This window comes from Lactuca virosa, chromosome 3 (assembly GCF_052849685.1).
Source record: "Lactuca virosa cultivar CGN04683 chromosome 3, Lactuca_virosa_CGN04683_v6, whole genome shotgun sequence".
In the NCBI taxonomy this organism is placed as follows: domain Eukaryota; kingdom Viridiplantae; phylum Streptophyta; class Magnoliopsida; order Asterales; family Asteraceae; genus Lactuca; species Lactuca virosa.
The window spans coordinates 221,208,515-221,220,682 of record NC_136428.1 but is presented as its reverse complement, the minus strand read 5'-3'; positions in this window follow the sequence as shown (position 1 = coordinate 221,220,682).

The following is a 12,168-nucleotide window of genomic DNA, read 5'->3' as shown; positions in this document are numbered from 1 at the left end:
TAGCATAACATTTATGCTCCCACTAGCTTTGACATGTATCCAGAAGACAGCTGGACCTCTAGAAGTCAATACTTTATTGACATTCTTACTAAAGTTCAGATTTTTTATACTAGATTGCTTTGATAAGGCTTTATCAAAATTATACACCTTATCTTAGATAGCTCACAGGTGTGTCTAAACAATTTCAGAACTATGAAAAGGGATGCCGTAATCATAGTCTCAATTGTTTAGACCTTTGCCATTTCTCATAAGTCCATGTTAGTGTGTCGGTTAACCACGCACGCTCCACTAACGACTTTGAGAACTGCAAATATCACAATTGCTATCTACTTAAAATCTACTTAGTGAAAGAATTTCCTCACCATCAATTTCATGAAGCGGAGAGAAACCTTATGACACTTAGATTTTATGGTGTATGTGTTCTTATCCATGTGAATTTGTCAAACCATAATCACAAGACTAGCTTAGTGAAAAATCCTAACTCATATGGATTGAACTTGTGCAATCTTAACCTCTTGCCACCTAGCAGCACAAGGGCCTACCATTGCTTCCAAGTAGTTATGCAAACAACTGAGAACATGTAGAACTCAAATATATATAGCCAACTTAACTGGAATGGGCACAGAAATTTCAACACGATAGGTTATAAACCTCTAGTTGTGTGCTAGTGATGAAATACATGTTTTATTCTTGATTACTTCTTGAAACCCTTTTAGGATCTTTTAGACTCCCACTGTCTCCTTGACCTATAATACTTTCTTTCCAAATATTCAAGAGATAGTGTGGATTCTAATCAAGACAAACACTTAACACAATTGGCCTAAGTTGGTCTCTGTTTTATCCAAAACATCACAACTTACCAAATTCAAATGTACAAGAGTAGAAAACCTTTTACTCTTACATTTCACTAGAGTTAATAAACCTTCTTTAAGATGTATCACTCAAGTTACATTTATGGTGGGCTTGATCAGTGCACAAGAATGTGTACTCGATCCCTTAGTCATTTACTTGACTCACACATCCATGTGAACAAGTAATTAGTCTTAATTTTCCAATGCTTGAAAGTTCTCATTCATCATACTATACAACTTGCATGATTCGAAGTTTCTATCCAACAGAAACTTGGGTGATGAGAATCTTTCCTTATTTGGAAAATTTAGACACTACCACAAATGAAAGAATCAAATTCATATTTCCACTCTTGCTATTAATGGAATCATATAAGCAACAATTTTTTTTCCTTTTCACAAATGCCATTGTAAGGATATTTTAAAATAAATAAAAACAAATTTTTTTTCTTTTATTTTAAAAACTTTGCGGAAAAACTATCCTTACAGTGCAAAAGCACATGAAAAACTTTGTTGTTATCTATTCCTAAGCAATATATCATAACTCCTAAGCAACAACTCAAAATTCTGATGACAGAACCATGCGATCGAGATCCATCTTCGCGATCAGAATCAGCATATACTTTCTTTAAGTTTCTTCACTTTTCTTTGATTCTTAAAACATCAACATGTGACCCAGTCACATCATGTAACAAGAATCTCAGAATAGAAACTTAACAGAGTTAGATAGTGGACTTTACCTGAAGTAGAGTCAATCTTCTTGACTTGATCAACCTTATGATCTTTCAGGTAAATAGGCTGCTTCGCAATCAATGCCCCTTCCTTTGGCAAGAGAAACATAGGGACTCTTTGGGAATGGTACATGGGACTATCGCAGACTTAGCATTTCTCTTTACCATTTGGTCAACCTAGTTGACTATGTTCAATCCCTTTCCTTGGGAAGAGAAGGCTTTTCTAGATATCCAATGTTACCATTGTCAATGTCCATGGTAGTTTGGGAAGTTGATCTACTAATCAAATTTGCTCTCCCAGTGCTCCAAATTATTGTTGATTAAGCAGCACCAAGCAAATACATAAGATCATTAAGGGTCATGTCATAGTCTATTTCATAGTAGTCGCAAAGGAATTCACTGTGTGACTTAGAAAGTGATTGAACCACGAACTTTCTCAAGAGTTTGACACCCAACTCTCCCGGCTTGTCAATATGTGACTTCATCTCCAAGATGCGATCACACATAGACCTTGCTTGCCAATAGGGCTTGAGTGACCTTGAACTTGTGGGTTAGGGAGAATAATTGGAGGAGGTGGAGGAAGTGAAGTTCCAAGAGATTTAGGAGGATCATAGATGTCTGAAACAGACATCTTTTTGGGAGATATTCAAGATAGTTGATCTAAAGTCCTTAATATAACACCCAATATGAAATATTAAGGCTAGGACCCAACAAACTATTTTATAACTTGGAAGAGGGATGTCGTAATCCAAGCTATAAAATATTTGAAGGTAGGTGAATGACGATTCACCAATTTCCACCAAGATAAACGAAATGTATTATTAGGTTTTAATTGGTTTTGAAACTCCTAGATTCTTTTGAGATTCATTGAACTTTTCAAAGGAATGTTTCAATCTCGAGTGTGCCCTTCAGGTTTTGTGACTGGGATGCCGAGGATCACAAAACAAGGTGTTAATAACCATGCAAATATACTTCGTACCCTTAATATTTACCCCTCAATCGATGTGCCGGTTAACCACACACGCTCCACCGATACTATGATAAACATTAAGTTACCCTTTGCCTACCTTGTTAAATCAAGCTAGTGTGCCGGTTAACCACACACGCTCCACTAACTGACTTAAGCAAAGTGCAAAGTGTAATTTCATGGGTTAGCACCAAATTCACATTTTCCTAAGTAACTAAGATTGGGTATTATTAAGAGTTTAGTTACTTAGTATTTATCATTAATACTTTTAATGAAGGGAGAATTATAGTCCTTGTCTTACCCGTTCGGCTAACGACCCTCCACCGGTCAAGGAAGCGGTGGGTGAGAGTGGACACCCATTAAACTGCCATTTTATAGGCAGTAACCTTATACCCCCTTATAGACCGGCTTCGTGAATGAGGCCTACTAATGGTAAGACGAATTTACTCTTATACATATATATAAATATTATTAACTTATAATATTATAAAGTATAAGGGTTGAATTTTAACTTTTAAAATTATAAGGGCTTAACTTGGAATTAAAGGATTCATAAGTGAAAACTTTACAAATTCCAAAACTTGAGGGCAAGTTTTTGAAACTATTCAAAACTTTTCATTTCATAACTTATGAGTTTAATGGTTCATTAAAATGAAGACTCTTCATTTTTTATGTAACCTCTTATTCTTTAATAACACTTTTAAAGAAGTGACCCTTAAACATCCATAACTTGAGGACAAGTTATGGAGTCATAATACTATTTAATGAAAAAGACTCTTCATTTTTTTTTATGTAACCTATGACACTTTTATGAGGTTTAAGATTCATAAATGTGACCTTTTATGTAACTTGAGGACAAGTTACAAAAACACATTTTATGAACTACCACTAGATTAATTAGGATTGAAAACATTTAAAACACAATTTTTTTTCCATTAATCTAAACTAACTCATAAATCAAGGAAACATAAACACTTTTGGTAATCCATAACTTATGGAGTTAAATGCTTGTTTTATGATGAAACTTTTCATGTTCCATAACTTAAGAATAAGTTATGGAATTCTTTAGAACATTAACACCAAATTTTGTAACTTCATAAAAACTTTGAATCAATTTTTTTAAAACCTTTTCATATCCATAACTTATGGAGGTTTCAAAACACTTAAGATCACAACTTAAAAAAAAACTTTTGAGCTCCAAAATTTTACGACAAAATTTGTAACTCCTTAAAACATTTAGATCAAACTTTTAAAACTAATAAAATAATTATATCATTTTATCTTTTACTAAATTTGACCTAATTCAACTCATATAGCAAATGATTCAAATTTTACAAATAACTAGTTTTTCACAAAACAAGTAATTATCTTAAAATTTGACCACTGTTGTTTTTTTTTTGAACTTTAAAAATCAAACATTTGCATGAATATAACAGAAAACAACCCATGGCTCTGATACCACTGTTGGGTTTTGAGCATTCTAACACTCCTATGGTGTACATGCAACCCTATAAACCTTGGATCTATGTTTTATCTATTATACATGCAAATATTAAATATTCCAAGGTTTCATCCTAACTAGCATATTATGAAGCACCTATGCTACAAAGTTCTAGTTACATGACATACCTTTTGATGTAGCTTGATGTCTTCAAGCTTTAAGAGCTTAGCCCCAATAGTGTGGAAGCCTCAAGTGGAATCACAAATCACCAAAACACCTTGGAAAACCTTTAGAGAATATGGATACTTGGCTCACACTATGAAATCGGTTATTGCCCTCTTTAGTGTATCCACACTAGCCACTAGCATAATTTCATGAACCATAAGACCCTTTATATAGTGTGGAGGATTAGGGTTAAACCCTAATACCCATGACCTTTCATTTCCTAGGATCCATGGGTTAAAGCTCCATGGACTATCCATGAAGACTTAGCGCAACCTAAATGAACTTGGCCTACTACACATATATATATCTAACAGTCCATATTTAATTAGTTCCTTTTGATCACTTAATTAATTATAAATTAATTGTTGATCAATACTAATTAAATAATATGATTATATATTAATATATTAGAACTTATAATATATTAATATAAATCAGAAATATACTATTCTCAAAAGACTATCCATATAAATTGTGTCGGTGAAGTGCAACCCAAATGGACCATGTCGGGTTGGGTCAAGTACATACCAAATATAGTTATGGACTTAGACATTAATCCAACAACATATACATATACATTACTTACAGTTATGTGAGCCACTTAACGGGGGCGTGGCACTACCTGTCATGACCCGTTTTGTATCCAGAATCTCCTTAATTGGGGAGCGTATGAGTTTGTGTATAGATCTATACTGGATTGACTATCCTACCCCTTGATGCTCGCTACAGTGGGACTTGCAAGTCTACGGGTGCCAAACGTCATTTCTTACGACGTCTTACATCGTCGTTTTACTATAGAGTCGGTAGCAGGATACAGGCCGATCACATGGTACTTTAAATAACAATAGGTTTAAAGTAATTAGTACAGCAGTAGTTACTTAATACAACACTACAGTACTATTTCATTTTCCCTTTACATTTACCTTGTGACATTCACACATTAAACAGTAATGTAAGAACAATATTCTTGGTTAATGATAGTCAGATTTGGGAAAATACACACTCTTACAAGAGACACACACACAGATACTAGATGCCTTGGTAGAAGGCTAATTTTAGTAGGAAACATAGGGTTTTCTAGGAGAGTTCAAACAATTACAAACTTTTACAAAACTTATACATTACAAGACTTACAAACACTTTCATACAAATACAGACACTAATATACTTATGATCTCACCAGCTTTAAAGCTGATAAACTCTTTCAAAATAACTTGTATTCTCAGGTCACCAGTAGACAGGTACCGGTGCCAGGTTTTGAGAAGATGGAGCTCGTTCAAGACTCATCTTTTATTTTGATGTATATTTTTGGTGTCTATATAACTTGACAGAACACACTTGTATGAAATTATATTATTAATGCAATGGATGATGTTGTTGCTTGTTTACTACGTTGCATTGTTGTGATACTGAACATGACGTCCTCCACCCCCGAATGTTTCCGCCGTTCCGGTTTTGGGGTGTGACAATTATCGCCACCAGAACTGACCCTCTAGTTGTCTTAGGAGAATACCCTGTTAACTGGCCTTCCTAGATAATCCTTAATCAAACAATATCTTATCCGCCCCATCTGATCAACCGGTCAAGGCCTCATCGCCCTAATGGTAGCTTGCTCCACACTCACAACCTGACCTATCTTGGATTCTTCCTGACTGCACGAAACTCTGGCGCTCCCTCAAGATATACTGATCTAAACCTCCTTCATGGGTACAAATTCTAAAATGGATCGCACTTGGAACTATCCCTAGTGGTCCCAAGTGATTATCCCCAACTTAAATTCATCTACACTCTAATAACCTTATAACCACTGGACTACCAACCCATTCTACAATCTCACCACCCAACCACCACCACAACTCTAAGCTTACTTGACTAGGATCACATGACCAAACAATACCGGGTGCCCACACCCCAAACCATATTAAGCACTTTACTACTCTGGATGAAAGATTGTTATATCCAAAGCACCTTCCCTTGATACAATTCCACCTCCTTAAACAACCCCAACTGGTGACGAAGAAATAATAGACCCATATATGGAACATATAGATAACCAATTTTATGCTCCTGATGCTCCATTTACGATTGAACGAAGCCCGAGTCTTCTATGGAAAATAATTCTACAATCCAACAATTCAGGGCAAACGTACCCAGAAGTCAAGATATACCATAACAAAACTTGTCTATATGTTGTCACGTCCACTGTTCTTCAACTTTTACTACTCGAAATCTTTGAAGTATCCCAACTGTTGACGATGACTGAGAAATGACCAGTGATCGAGAATGCATTGATAACAATCAATAATCCAATATTCTATTGAGCAAAACCCATGTGAAACTACAATCCAATATCTTCAACAACGGTCCATCAAATCGAGCATCCCAAATGCCTCATGCTATGTTCATCGGCATTCTGAAAGGGACCAATGGCTACAATGGCTCCCTGACCAGTAGCTTCCTACGGCGAAGACAACTCATACATTCCTGAAAACATACATTAGATGCCCACTTGCGCTGCACCCTTGTCTTGACTACATCCTGAACCAAAGTCACGCATAACCAAACTGCAGATCCCTAACCCATTCTTCTGAAACCATAAACTCGTACAAATCAATGATCTTCCAAGTAGAATACCCAGTTCTTCCCCACTTAAGATTCGAACTATCACCAACTAACATGCAAACAAATCACACTTCAAACCGAGTGAACCAGGTATATACCATTCCTAACTCTTGGAATGTATAACACAACACATGATGATCTTCTGGAATAAGACCAAGTAAACTCAATGACATTTCGAATCTCAGATGGAGACCTTGGAAACTTCCTAATCATAACCGCCTCTATCTTCAAGAATCCCATGTAGATGCACAAGCAATAATTCTGATCGTCCATTCATAACATCGATTCTCTACCGAATAACAAATGGAATGCCACCCACTTCGCCTCTGAATCCCTAACTATCACTTCATCTCGAGAATCAATCATAAAAACAAGAGGCATCATTCTCATAGTCGAGATACAACATAGAAAATGAAGGTTGTCGCTCCCGATCCACTTTTCCCGATCACCTGGAACAACCTGCTAGCACACGCTCTAACTGAACTCAGAGAAGGCATACCTTTGTTCTCATCCTTCACAATCTCTACCATAATGACTCTCTTTCCACATATAAAATATCCTGAGGCATCATAGCACAAGAATCCTCTTGTTTATTTCCACCTTGGTTGCAGATACCACAACTATTTAGTCCCCCCACTAAGTCTTCCTGCAAATTCTTAACGCTCGCTCTCTATTTCCCCTACATAGAGAAATGGAAGAACAGAATCCTCGTCATAGAAAATGACATCATAATCCAACGGCCGATTACTCAACCTCAAGTTGCAAATCCTCAAGCCGCTCATCCCAATCGCTCCCTGCTTGAGTCCCATGACTCAGACTGGCACTACCTCGAGCAAGGACCCCCTTCCAAGATATCTAAATCAACTAACTCATCTAGGTCTACACCATCCAATCCCAAAACTGACATGGATACTAAGGCCCAAACAATCACCAGACCCATCTTCATCACAGACAAGAATACCTGAAAGGCTGATAAGTACCAAAATGTTGCAATGGATTCATGGTGTCAAACCATGCTTTTATCCTCAACCAGCTCCTTAGAGTTTCTAAGACTTTCCTTGATTCGAGTGCAGATCCTAGGCTTTTAGTAGTATGGTCCCAATACTACCTTCCAAATCTATCTGTACTTTCCTCAAGAACGATCTCGCATCTTCTAAGTCACCTTCCGAAACTGGTATCCTAGTACCCGCTAAATAGTGCATACAAACCCACTAAAACACTTCCTAGGCTCTCCTAGATTCCTCACCCACCCTTCCATCAGTTGCTGAAGGACATCTACTAATGCCATTTAACTACTTCAAGAATACAATTACATGCAACAAAGCTTAGATAACCCTTCATCTAAAAGACTCGACCATACAACGATTAGACTAAAACGAGAGATGCGCAATAAGTCCAAGTCAACCACTCTAAGATTGTTTAACCCTTAATACATGTAACTTAATATATTCATGTGATAGCTAACTTACATCAATATGAGTCCTACAAAGCACAAAGTAAGCAACATTCAAGCATCAAGAACTAATAGCATTTGCATAAACATGCAGTCGTACCTTAGAAGCTCTTGAGGATCTCTAGTCACTAGCATGCATCACTACCAACTCACACAACAGGCATAAGACATCTCTCACAATCAGGCATCCTACCATGGAACACTGAACATATCCTTAGCCCTAATCTAACATGCAATTCTCATATACTCATATCAAACAACAATCATAAAACACGTATGGGTATTTTGGGAATACTTACTTGAGCTCGGTTGATTGCACGCATCACACCCCTTTTATATTAAAAACACTATTAGAAAATCATTTTCTTTTATAACTTTTACCAATACTCAGTTTAAGTTCAACCACAACCGAGAGTATGCCCAAATCCATCAAACCAAGGCTCTGATACCAATTTGTAACATCCCAAATTTCAACACAAATTTTTTCATTTAAACATAAAAGTATTTATCCAATTTACAACAACAAAGATCTAGATAACACCATTTGATTCAAATATTTATCATAGTATCATTAAAAAATTATCATGTGCGGAAATCTCCAATGGATACGATGCAATCGACCCGTGCCCCTCTTGTAATATAAGAAACCTCGAACATTTAAACCCCAAATTGTAAGCACAAAGCTTAGTGAGTTTTCCCAAAACACCACACAAATAACTCACAAATAAATAACTATGGGTTATTAGCAACCCTAGAGACTATCCAAAGTCTCAGTGGGCAAAAAACACAGCATGTGGGTTATCAGCAACCATGAAGACTACCTGAAGTCTTAGTGGGCAAACAGCACACCCTGTGGGTTGTCAACAACCCTGGAGACTACCTAAAGTCTCAACATACACAATATCACATATCACAGTAACATCAAATAAGACCCAACTATTCAACACATATATACTACCACAGAGGCAAGTATAGTGAGAAGACTTACCTCAATCCGTCGATAGATAATCTCGTACATACTAGCTGATGGCATAAGAAATCATCGCACTAAACACATCCACAACTAAACCATAATTAAAAATTAAGATAAATATCCCGAATCAACAATTCCAACACCAAAACTAAATACTCATTTGGGAAAAATATGGTTTTTTCCCTTCAAAGTTCAAAATTCTTACAGTTGACCAAAAGTCAAACTGGTCAAAAGGTTAATGGTCCATGACATCAGGACATGTAACCACGTTGTGGCTTCTTTGTGCCACGTCGTGGGCACTCCACGATAAAACAGTTGGGCTCCCCCAGTCGCCACGTCGTGGCACCCAAACGCCATGTCGTGGGAACTGGCTTCCAACAACTTAACAAATTTAGCTCTTAATTTGTTATGCCCTTTCCTTTCAACCTTCCAAAATCCTTCCTAAGGTCTAATACACTCCAAATACCAACGCTTTTTCAGATATGTATGCCCAATACAAGTCTAGATCTCAACTTAGGCCAAAATGAAGAAATATCACTAAAAACCTCATGCATGGAACTCAAAGTAGCATTAAACTCTAGATCTGCAACATATGATGGGAAAGGGACCCTAATAATCAATAAAGTTGACAACTTTATGGACTCCATGCATTCTACTCAACCCAACATGAAGAAATATGGACAAAAACTTAGATCTAGCATGCTTGAAAGAGAAAGGTAGGAACTTGAGGACTTACAAAGGTCCATAAACAATACAATATGATAAGGAAGAGACTTTCTTGTAGAACCACCACACCAAAGAGCCTTTTTCTTCAACAATAAGCTAAGGAGACACCAAATAAGCTTTCGAAGTCAATAATGGGGCTAGTGTTTCGAAATGGAGGAATGGAGGCTGAAGGAAATGACCTAATGCCTAAGATAAGGTTTTTAAATACAGGGAAAACCCTAAAATTCATGGGCTTGGGTTGCAGCAGCCACCGTGTCGTGGCCACTTTCTTGCCACATCGTGGTGCTCACCCGAACATGTGATTCATTAAATAAGAAGCCACGTTGTGGTCATCGATGCACCGCGTCATGGCATAGGGTTTTCTCCGAAAACCCCCTCTTTGATCTTGATAAGCCTTAAGCTGATCTATACTGAAAAATGGGGTGTTACATTTTTCATAACTATCACCTTCATATTCGGAAAGGATTAAAATTTTGTTTATGAGATTGTTATTTTTATAAAGAACAAGTTCTATTTGCAAAATACTTAACTTAAACTTTTTTTAAATTAAACTCATCTTTGACATTGTTATTTTTATTATATAAATTACATTTACATATTCCAACTTCAAGAAAGGGATATTTGAAGGAAAATAATGTACTTTATTTGAAATATGTAAATGTTATTTATATATAAAAGATTCCTAATGATATTTTCATTAAGTAGTAGAGAAAATAAATTATTAAGGAACTTTACACTATGGTGTAGGGCTTCCTTTCTAATGAATGTCTAAGATTTAGCACAAGATACCAAATCAACTTTCTTAACAACTATAGTAGTTTTAATTATACATTACATGTTAAAACATAATAGTGAAATCTTTGTTTATGTTTTCAAGTATAAAGTTGAGATACAAACTGGTAAGAACTATCTAAATCCTTAATAGTAATAACGGATGAATTAAATCTTACTTGGTATAATTTACTTTCTAATTGGTAGAAATATCCTCCTTTTATTCCGTTGGGATAACACCTAGATCACTATTAATTGTACCTTGAGTACAAATGCCAACTAATAAGTAGATAAACCATTTTCTCTATAAGATTTTTTTTGGAAAGGCTCCATCCCTATCTTATGTAAATGTTTTGTAGTTTTGAAGCCTATGGTGGACTAAAGCTTCTAAACTCAAAATATAATATATACATATTTGTATAATACTCTAAATGTGGATTAGATTATTATATACAGACCCACCAAAAATAAGTATTCTTATTCCTCTGATAGTTGTCTTAGCAGAAAGCAAGCTTCTAATGACAAAGCGAGTGAGAGGTACATGGAACTTGAAGCAGCTTAAGAACCATAACCTGATGTAGTTACAGTTGGCACTAGTTTTAACAAGGATTGTTAAACTTGAATAATAGCTATTCACAAACACAAATTGTTCGCATTATTGGTAGAAATCATCTATGACTTGAGAAATGTAGAATATCTCATTGATGAGCTTTTATTAATGGTTTCTGACAAATCCATCAAATACCAACATGCTATCTCAAATCTCGAATCTGATAAATGAATTAGGGTCATGAAAATGAGATGTAATCCATGTATGATAATCAAGTATGGTCTTGACTGAACTTTCTCTCTATAGCAAGGCTAGAAGGAGTAAGTGACTCTTATAGAAAGAATACATTACATGGATGACCATACACATTTAAAGTAAGACTTGTTATAAAAGGATTTTCTCATACTCATGTCACTTACTGTGGTCCTTATCATACTCATGAAATTAACTATGATCAAACCTTTTTCACAAGTATCCATGATTAGATCAACAAGGATATTGTTTAATATAGATTCATATTCTGAATATGAGATATAGCAAATATATTTCAAGAAAGACCGTTTTTCTTAATAGACATCTACTAGAAGATATCTATATAGATTAGCTTTGAGGTTTTTTGAAACCATGATATCCTAACTAAATGTGTAGAGATTGAGATCCACTTGTGGATATAAAGAGAACATCTCAATGTTGTAATCATCATTTTAATATGAAACCACAAGGTATGCTTTTATATCAAAATGAATAGAACAAGTGTGTTTACTAAGAACTAGTGGGAGCATAGTGACATTCCTAATCGTGTATGAATTAATTATACATAATCATAAGAGAGATAAAATTGCAAAAATGGTCCCTGTGGTT